Source organism: Mauremys reevesii, linkage group 1 (genome assembly GCF_016161935.1).
Source record: "Mauremys reevesii isolate NIE-2019 linkage group 1, ASM1616193v1, whole genome shotgun sequence".
Taxonomy (NCBI): Eukaryota; Metazoa; Chordata; order Testudines; family Geoemydidae; genus Mauremys; species Mauremys reevesii.
In genome coordinates, this window is record NC_052623.1 from 12,529,669 (window position 1) to 12,536,484 (window position 6,816).

Genomic DNA, 6,816 nt, shown 5'->3' on the forward strand with positions numbered 1-6,816 from the left:
CTGTTGAAAATGTATTTGCTGATTAAATTTCCTGCATCATCTAAACCTGAGGTGATTTGGGAACTAGTCACTGATATGCCTTGCATCCGAAGAAGTGAGCTTTAGCTCACGAAAGCTCATGCTGAAATAAATTTGTTAGTCTCTAAGGTGCCACAAGTACTCCTGTTTTTTTTGCAGATACAGACTAACACGGCTGCTACTCTGAAACCTGATATGCCTTGGGGTCTCCTCTGGCTCAGCCCCTGGCAGAATCGGGCCCAGAGCACATGGCACCTCTAGAAATCGGACCCATTCAGAAATCCTGACGCGGAGTATTGGGGTTTTAACACTCCGAGCTCGCTTTGAATGTCAGATTTGTGTGTAACTTTAACAGCCCAATGCAGAACTTCGGCAGATGTAGGTGAGGGGTTCCCAAGCTACCTAGCGCTGCCTGCTCTCCAGCCCGCTCACTGAGTCACCCCGATAGCCCAGCTCAGTCCTCGGCTGCTGTACAGAACATCTGCAAATGGAAACAGTTTGCAGCCTTTACCTTTTACTTTGTATTTTAAAGACAGTGAAACCTGCCAACGTACCCAATTCCTGCTAGAAGGGGAGCCGCTGACACCAGAGATCTTCACCTTAAAGGACAAAGAGTCATCGGAGAGGCTGCCTGGGCAGCAGGCAGCATCTGTTCAGACAGGGAGGCTACTGTCTTTATGAAGCCTGTCTGCACATTCCTTTGGGGGCCACTTGGCCATCAGGGAGCCTCAGCTGCTTGGCTCAGTGTGCACCAGCTGTAACCCCTGTGACAGCCAAGGGCAAACTGCAGGAGGCCAAATCACAGGGGATGTGGGGTGATGATATCCAGCTGTACTGCAGTGGCAGCCCTGCTGCAGGCTTTATTCCTTATGGTTCCAATTAGTCACAAGCAAACCTTGGGGGTGGCCGAGTGGTAACGATGATGTTGTCACAGCTGTGATCTCACTGAAATAAAATATAATAAAATATCATAAATAATAATTATTATAATATAGGCCCAGATTTTTCTCAGCAGCCCCTTTCCTGCATTAGAAACCCAAGTTTCAGGGCAGGCCAGGGAGATTCCACAAGGCTCCGTATATGGAAATGTCCCTCAGATTTTTCCAGGAAGGGAGGTCCCTTTCTTCTCTCTGAATGTAAAGGGGGACCAAGGACCCAGGATCCCCAAAGTTCTGCACAGATCTCAGTGATCCACTGGGAGCTCAGCCCACCCACCCACAATCCCTGTGCCTCCACAACTGGTCTAGGACCCTCTCCAGCTCCCTGCTAGCACAGGTTCATCAGAGATGTGCTACCAGGGCCTGTCCTTGAATACTGTGTGCAGATGTGGTCGCCCCACCTCAAAAAAGATCTATTGGAATTGGAAAAGGTTTAGAAAAGGGCAACAAGAATGATTGGGGTATTGAACAGCTTCTGCATGAGGAGAGATTAATAAGACTGGGACTTTTCAGCTTGGAAAAGAGGTGACTAAGGGGGGATATGACAGAGGTCTATAAAATCATGAGTGGTAGAGAGAAAGCAAATTAGGAAGTGTTATTTACTCCTTCTCATAATACAAGAACAAAGGGCCACCAAATGAAACTAATAGGCAGCAAGCCTACATGTACCACGACCACCGGCTCCTCCTCAGCACTACACATAAGTCGGTCTAGATGCCTTGAGAGATCCGCAACCTTCGCACCAGGCAGGCAAGTCACCATACGGTTCTCCCAGTCATCACAAACCCAGCTATCTATCTGTGGAAGCAGGGAAAGAATTAACAAGGATTTGAAGGGAATGTTAATGCATGTCAGACAGTTAGCAAGAGTTAGGCTAGCTGTGACCCTAATGACGTGAGATTTGTAGAAGCAAGGATAGTGTGAGACATAGGGAAAGAACTGTGTGAAAAGTTATTACGACCTTGCAATTCAGATAACCGAATATGCAGTCTTGCTGTTTCTTAGGAGTGAGACAAATAAGATAGCAGAAAAGCTTATGTATAAACAAAATGTATTTGTTGCTTTTTACCGTCTGTATTATTGCTAGAAATTGTCTGTAACAAAGGTATAAAGCTTGCTGTAATTGTTTACCAGTTGAGAGACCTGTCCAGGACTGGGGCGAACCTGTGTCCTATGGCACTCTCTCCCTCCATTGTAATTACTGGAGAAATAATAAAGTATTTGATTTTGCTGCACCCAAACGAAAAAGATGGTTTCTCTCAGCCACAGTCTCCCAGCAAAATGGTGACTGGCTCTCCCCTTGCTCAGGCTCTCTTCCAGGGGCCCAAAGGTGCTGGTGCTTTTGTTTTCTTAGGTGAAAGAATGTGGGGTTGTCTGCCTCTTTCTTTTCTAGTCCATTGAGTCTTGGAAGCTGATTCTTCTAAAGCAGTGGTTGTCAACCAGGGGAACGGGGTACACAGAGGTCTTCTAGGGAGCACATCAACTCCTGTCAATATTTGCCTCGTTTTACAGAAGGCTACATAACAAGCACTAATGAAATAAGTACAGGTTAAAATTTCATACAGACAAAAGGAGAAAGTCAACCATTTGTCAGTAAGAGTGTGCTGTGACACATCTGTATTTTAGATCTGATTTTGTAAACAAGTCGTTTCTAATTGAGGTGAAACTTGGGGCTACACAAGACAAATCAGACTCCTGAAAGGGGCACAGTAGACTGAAAATGTTATATCCTTGGGGGCAGCCGGTTTAGGAAGAAATCACTTGAGGCCAGACAGCTAACAAAACTACCATTTTATTTACAGACACAGAGCTCACTCAACCGGCCAAAGCTGGCCGGGCTATCCCCTAATAAACAAACTCCGTTGCCATAGGAACAAAAACCATGACAACCAAATACACAACAGAAAAGGTTGAGAGCCACTGTTCTAAAGGATCCCCTCAAAGCAAAGTTTATCCAAGCTGTGAGGAAGGCGACCTGAAGTCTGGTGGTGAAGGCTCTGTGTGTAACCCACACACCTCCTGGGTGTGGTGTCCTGTCCTGTCAAGTGGCACCAAGCCCACTTAATGAGAGAGAGATAAAATGAGCCTGTGCTGCAGCCTTTTAGCTCATGCGGTAGAGATTCATGCAGTAAGTTCTAGGTTCAATCCCTCTCGCCACCAACCGGGGTCTGTCAATGTTACAAGTGGGGGCTCGTCTGGGATTTCAACCGGGAAGTCTCTGAGCTCGGGACGTGCTTCCTCAGCGAGGGGAAGTCTGTAACCCACACACCTCCTGGGTGTGGTGCTCTGTCCTATCTAGTGGCACCGAGACCATTTAGAGACAGTTCAATGAGTCTGCTCTACAGCCAGGGGTGAGCTGGAGCCGGTTCGCACCGGTTCGCGCGAACCCGTTGTTAAATTTAGAAGCGGTTTTAGAACCGCTTGTTAACTAGCTTCCCTGCCAGGGAAGCTTTGATGGGCTCTGCCTGGGAAGCCTGTAATTCCTCCTCCCGGCCGCCGGGGGGTGCTGTGCTGCGAGAGCCATGTGAGCTGCCTCCTGGCCCTGTTGCTGCTCCTGCTCTTTGGACCTCTGGCCCTGGGACTCCTGCTGAGACCCAGGCTGCGTCCTGCTGCTCCCAGCCCCTCCCCCCGTGTGAGTATCTGCGCCCCTCCCCCGCCTTCCCTGCCCCCAGCCAGCCCCTGCCCCCAGCCCCTCCCCGCCTCCCTGCCCCAGCCGCCCCTGCCCACGGCCACCCATAGCCACCCGCAGCCAGCCCCTGCCCGCCCCTGCCCCCAGCCAGCCCCAGCCACCCCCTGCCCCCAGCCACCCCAGCCCCTGCCCGCAGCCAGCCCCTGCCCCCAGCCGCCCCCTTCCCCACCACCTGCCCACAGCCGCCCTCTGCCCGCAGCCAGCCCCTGCCCCACCCCCTGCCCCCAGCCCCAGCCCCTGCCCCCAGCCAGCCCCTGCCCCACCCCCTGCCCCCAGCCACCCTCTGCCCGCAGCCAGCCCCTGCCCACAGCCAGCCCCTGCCCCCAGCCACCCCCCTGCCCACAGCCAGCCCCTGCCCCACGCCCCTATCTGCAGCCAGCCCCACATCCACTGGTGCCCTGCAGTTCCCAGGGCAGTAACCCTGCACACCTGCTTCAATGAGGGGGGGGCAGGGAGCAGCTGGGACCCACACATGTGCACACCCTAGAGTGACCAGACAGCAAGTGTGAAAAATCGGGACGGGGGTGAGGGGTAATAGGAGCCTATATAAGAAAAAGACCCAAAAATTGAGACTGTCCCTGATCACCACCCACACATGTGAAACGGAGCTCATTTCTAGTTCAGCCCCATCTTTTTAAAAAAGAACTTTAGGTAGGGTTAAAATACATCTGTATTTTCCTGGACATGTCAGGCTTTTCGGTTCTTAATCACCTCCTGGGAAAATATGGACGTATGGTAACCCTATTGGTACAAAAAATACATGCTGTCGCACATCCCTTAAATCAGAACTTTTTATAGGGAACCCGTTGTTAAGATTTTGGCAGCTCATCACTGTCTACAGCCCTCGCTAACAGCTGGTTGGCTCTTAGTTCATGCAGTTGAGGCTCATGCACTAAGCTCCAGAAGTCCCAGGTTGGATCCTGCCTGCCAACAACCAAGGTCTATCAACATTATTCATGCTCCTCTCCCTCCCCCTCCCCCCACTTGCATTTGCTGAAATGTAAATTGCTCTGTTCACTGCCATCTCCTTCCCCTGCTGTCTTAATGACCCTGTTTGCTGCTTATCTAAACCCCCATTCCTTTGTTTAGGACAGACCTCTTTAACAGTGTTTGCCTAGGAGGGGCTGTCAGGTTTTCACAAGTAATGTCATACAGGGGGAACTCATAACTCTCTATGTAATGTTGCATCATGATCTGATTGACCAGAGAGTTGTTAGTTTTCAAATGGTACCTCACAAGGCATATTTTGTACAAAGATTATTACCATCACATGCAGGGTGTGACTAGAGGGTGCTTTGGGTCACATATGCTCAGTAGGGCATCTCCAAGGGTGGAGGGCCAATTCCACTCCCAAATTTTAAAAAAAGAGGGTGCCAACCTGTTCCGCCAGTTCAGCCAGCCCCAGAGAGAGACAGCCATATCGGAAGGGCGCTGAAGATCTCTGCCCCGAGGGCTGATGTTCGCAGGCCTGCTTTGGCTACCTGCAGCAAGCAGATAACTGCCAGGAGAAGGATCCCAGCCTATTCAAAGAACAGAGTGCTTGCGGCTTGGTCAGCTCAGGAGGGTGTGAGGACATAAATGCCAAATAAGCAGCGCAAGCTTTCAATGCATAGGATTAGTGGCCCGTGTACCTTTCAGTACTGAAGAAATCTGTATGTTAGATACTGTTATTTTTCTTTGACTGGTATGTGCTGTATTGCTGTAATGATAAGAGCATGTTTCAATTTATGAGGCGTCTTAGTTAACCCACAGATTGTCGTCTTATCAACAGAAGGATTTTTTTTTGTTTAGTCTGAGCAGCTTTACTACACTGTGGTGTCTTTCCTCCACGTCGGAGCAACTCAGGGTACTGGCATCTCCAACTGTCCCAATTTGAAGATTTGTGTTGTTCTCCACAGGTGGGCGTTCCACTGCCAGAACAGACTGAACCTGCTCACTGTCCCTGCAAAACAATGGAATTATTACAGGTACGGGTGTAATCAAAGTTTGGTGGGTTACACTGAGGCCAGGCCCTTGTCTCCGGCTCTTTAACGGAGCCCTGACTCTGCTCTCCCAGGAGCCCCTCTCTGCCTGAACACAGGTTCTCTTACAGGCCCAGCTCACTAGGTGACATCTACCCTGTCTTTCCATCCAGACTCCTTGGAAGACTGGAGAACTGAGCAGGATTATGACATCACAGGTATCAAGGAGGCTGAACAGCTGTAACATAAGAATGGCCACACTGGGTCAGACCAAAGGTCCATCTAGCCCAGTATCCGGTCTTCCGACAGTGGCCAATGCCAGGTTTTTCAGGAGATGGAACTCAGGAGACTTAAGTGCTAGTCCTGGCTCTGCTACTGTCTTGCTGGGTGACCTTGGGAAAGTCACTGCTCTTCTCTGTGCCTCAATTTCCCATCTCGAAAAGGGGGCTAATGCTACAGACCTCCTTTGTAAAGTGCTTTGAGATCTACTGATTGAACATGTTAGATAAGAGGTAGGGCTCTTTATTATCTTATGATATGGGGTGCTTTTCTTAAAGCGCCCACTGCTGGAATCAAGTGATTTATCTGAGAATTTCTGCTCTTTCTTTTAGTTTCTTTGTTAGCCAATTTTAAGCCCTCGTGGTTGCAAAGAGAAGCTGGAGAACATGAATTGAGTGCACCCTAGCGGCTCAGACACCAGAAGGCAAATGAAGAGTTCCCCAGATGAATGTTTTGTGAAGATCTCATTATTTTGAAGCCAATCTCATGATTTTGGTGGGGCCCAGCTCATGGTTTTGGAATGCTTGGGCTGGTGATACCATGAACATTTTTCTGCACTGGTAGCACTAGATCATCACTTCAGGGCTGCTTCTCACTTCAGGCTGGGAGATTCTGCCTCAGTCACAGGGGTTTTAGGAGTTCCCACAAGTAGGGAAAAATGTCCCTTGCTTAAGGGCTTGAGAGTCCTAGAGCTCAGAAAAGACCCAGGGTTTTCCTGGGAAACCTGATGCCCTCTCTCCTGCCTTATTCTGAGCTCAGCCCACTTGGGCGGTTGCCCCATCCCATCTCCTGATCTAAGGACAGCATTGACACCTCACAGACTAGAGGGAGATTGCAGGAGGGCAGCCCCAATGTGACCTAGAGATGACATCAGCCCCTGCCTGATGCCAGAGCAGCAACCTGCCCTCAGGTGTAGCCTGGGTACTTGTTG